The sequence below is a fragment of the Labeo rohita genome, unplaced genomic scaffold (assembly GCF_022985175.1).
Source record: "Labeo rohita strain BAU-BD-2019 unplaced genomic scaffold, IGBB_LRoh.1.0 scaffold_2318, whole genome shotgun sequence".
In the NCBI taxonomy this organism is placed as follows: domain Eukaryota; kingdom Metazoa; phylum Chordata; class Actinopteri; order Cypriniformes; family Cyprinidae; genus Labeo; species Labeo rohita.
In genome coordinates, this window is record NW_026128570.1 from 2508 (window position 1) to 6321 (window position 3814).

At 35.1% G+C, this 3814-nt stretch overlaps 1 long non-coding RNA gene across 1 annotated transcript; it reads left to right on the forward strand.

Annotated features, from left to right (window-relative positions):
- Window positions 1-334: 334 nt before the first annotated feature.
- On the forward strand, window positions 335-2974 carry LOC127159593 (uncharacterized). The gene is made up of 3 exons (XR_007826499.1): window positions 335-464; window positions 2155-2236; window positions 2881-2974. It is a non-coding gene; the product is annotated as an uncharacterized LOC127159593 (long non-coding RNA).
- Window positions 2975-3814: the final 840 nt, after the last annotated feature.

Consider the following 3814-nt stretch of genomic DNA (forward strand, 5'->3'; position numbering starts at 1 on the left):
GATCACTGACCCGCAGTCTCTTCTTCCGGACCTGCAATCACTCCAGTTTGAAAGTGCGTCACAGAAATAAAGACCGAAGAAAACAGCTGACTAGAGTAGTAAGCATCACCTTCAAATTTCATTTGGTGATTTTTGGGACATTTTGACCTTTGCTTTTTTTAAATTTTTTATTTTTTTTTGCTGGGTATGTCTTTCGGAGGAAATTTAGAGAGACGTCATGATATAGACGTCTCCGTGATGAGGGAGTGCTATCTGAGATGTGGAACATTTTCCCGAGATCTGGCAACCCGAAACACGCCGCTCTAGTCATAGGTGAAAGTGAAAGCAAATGTATAGACTTGATGTCGCCATTTTAAACAGACATAATCGATGATTTACAACACAAAGTACCTTTAAATCTTTATTGAGATTTATATATGCTTAGGCAGGATTTGTGTGTATCTACCTGATGGAAATGTGAATCGGTATGTGTGATATTTCTCACCCGAAAGCAAATGATCATTGTTTGTTGTCCGTTTCGTGCTGACTACAATTGTACAAAACTCCAAACAGCATTTGATTTAACATGTCACAAACCTGATGTATTTGAGTGAAAGCAGCTCGTAATGTATTTATATTCGGCTGAAATATGCACCTTATTGTTTTTAGTGTAAGAACGCGCGAGGCTTCCGCTGTCATTTGTCTCTGGTTATTTAGCTGTACAAACAGTATGCTATGCTAAGTTACTTGATATCACGCATATTAAATTAAACTAGCCAACATAATTAATTATAAGTATCCACAAGTTTCCGGGGGGGCGCTACTGTAAAAAATAACGTGGGTACAACTTCCGGTGAGGTGGCGGACGTAGTATACCAAAGGTATTTTGTGTGTTAATTAGCAAATTTTTACTTTGTAAAAATGCACACCTTTATAAGAGATCGCATTACTTTCTTATGGACAACATATGTTTTTCTAATTTGTGTTATTAGTTAAGTTTGGATCTCTAAATGTTGAATGACTGTCAACTAGTGAAATGACATTTGAACCGAGACATCAGAGATTGTGTTAAAGGGCAGATGCCAGATGATGTTAGGCTTTTATTTGTGCATATAACATGGACCGATCTATGGAAATTGTGGTGAATGCTTCTTCCGACGGAGCTTTAATCTTTTGGCTGCTTTATTTTTTACTAACCACTAGATCGCGCTGTTTTCGACAGTCTCAAAGCTTTGAATCTTTTCCCGAAACAGTCAGAGGATTCATTTGCCCGTCACTCCTGTCAGCTGTTGAATGAATGAGTGTCACGTCCTGGGGTGCGTTTCCCATACAACAACGTAACTCGCTGATTAACCGCCTTAGTTCGATGCATTGTTGTGGAAACGAACTAGCTAGTCACGACTGTTTGCCGAACAGGGTCCCATCTCCTGATTTGAACCACATTAGTTCAACTATAGGGCTGTTGTTAATGACGTCACTGAGTAATATTTTATGCTTTTTAAATTATTAGAGATCTCTAAAATGCAGCCATATTAAACATGGCACCTGATGACTAATTTACTATTTTTTGTTCCATGTTATTTCGCTTTATTTGATGTTTGATTCATCGTGGGTTCCCTCTTACGTCATACTCCGGGGTTCCCGTAAGCATTTATGCGCATGCGCACTATTCAAAAACGTTGCTTGCAGTGGAAGCTTAAAAATACATAGATTAAAATGTATTTATATTTAGATCGAGTTAAAGATATAGATTGTACTGCACATTAGCTTGCTTATTGTGCCCAAGAGCATAATTTATTGAGCCCACATGTCTTACTAACAATGATCTTATCTTACACTCTTAGTTCCAACCACGTAAGTTTGTGACGCTGTTTGCGAATGTTCGTTTGAACTATGGTTTCGGGAAACACCAAATCGTTGAACTATGTTGGTAACGACGGAACTTGTGACCATAGTTGGCTAACGATGCTTTTGGGAAACGCACCCCTGGTTGTTTACTTTAAACCGGAAGTTCCGGAAGTTTTCAGTTTACTGTTATTATTTTAGTTATTTAACTGTAGCGGCTGATGCGTCAAAATTCTCGGATATTGACAGAAAATAACTTACTTCTGAAATAAGGCTGTAAAAGTTGTTTGATGAGCTTAGTTTTTCTGATTGTTTGTCTCTTCCTTTTAGAGTCAGTGGAGATCAAACTGATCAGATCCATCATGGATGAAACACAAACATCAGGAGATGAAGATTTTTCTACAGGATACAGGTACTTTGAGTAATTTATGTTATAGATGAGATGGCTGTCTAATATTTATCGGCATATATGATGTCTGTTTTGTCGTGGACCTACCCAAACTAAAATGGTTGCTGCTCTTGAGTCTTTCTGACTAGATACATAATCAACATACTTCAAAGTTTACTGTTCAAGAATCAGAATCACATTTTATTAATTACATTACAAAGAGCATATCATGCATGTTTTTAGAGAAGGCTAGCAAACTGCCCCATTCATGTTTTTATTGTTCTCACTAGACATGGGTATGATGACACATATTAATATGATTCTCATCATAAAGAATTAAATCTGTTTTGTTTTAGATCAGCTCATCGGAAGAGATCAGATCCAGAGTCCAGCTGTGTGTCTATGAAGAGTGATTGGTCTATGGATCGATCAATAACGTTTAATGGTGGAAATTCACGGCCTGATTTCAGGTATAACATTTATATAAAAATATGATTATAGCATGACATTTATATTATTATCTTGTATTTTATTTTATTTCAGTTTACAGTTTTTGTATAAACACAGTGTATGAAAGATTATAAAGTGCTATTTAAAGTGAATTTGATAATGATAAATGTTTAGTTGATTTGTTACAGTAATTTAAAGGATGAACTTTAATCTCATAGATCAGTTCATCAGAAGAGATCATATCCAGAGTCCAGCTGTGTGTCTGTGAAGAGTGACGTGTCTATGGATCGACCAATAACGTTTAACAGTGGAGATTCACAGGCTGGTCTCAGGTATAACATTTGCATGTATATATGATTATATCATGACTGTCTAGGACTGTAGCTATCGATTATTTTAGTAATTGAGTATTCTACAGATTATACCATAGATTAATCGAGTAATCGGGTAAGAAGTTTTTCTTTATTGAAGAGAAATACTAAATATACAAGAGAAAATAAGATGGGTCTCTTAAAATAAACTACTAATTTGTTTTCTTTTTATTATTGCTGAAATTACATACATTAGTAACCATGAAAACTAAACCCATTTAATGCATTTATTTGCCCAAAATACATTAAAAATGCAACTATATATATATATATATATATGTGTATAAGTGTGTGTGTGTAAATAAATAAAAATACAAAAATCAATTTCACATTACTTTAGGAAAGGTAAACGTTACAACCTAAAACGAATGCATAAATCAAGAAATTTCAGCTGAGAGGGACATGAATGCATTTAACTTGCAGTTACAAATGCATAAATAATATTTTGTTATTTTAAACAAAACATTGAATACTGATATTTACATGTATTTTTAAAATGACGATACTTTAAATGTGAAATCAGTACAGTGAAATCAAAACGGTGCTGTGGCTGTGTTTGGAGTGGTTATTTGTTGGCAAAATAGAGCGAAAACAGGCAATATGCTGTCTAAAATGTGAGTCTTAATATAAACTTCTCATTTATTGATGAACTGTTGCATAAAATCAGTATTACATTTGTAATCATGCTGAGGCACACTTTGTTTGATATTCACTAACTTTCACTAACTCTTTCCACCTTCAATACTATGACTGAAGGGCTCTCGAGCAAGGCACTGAACCC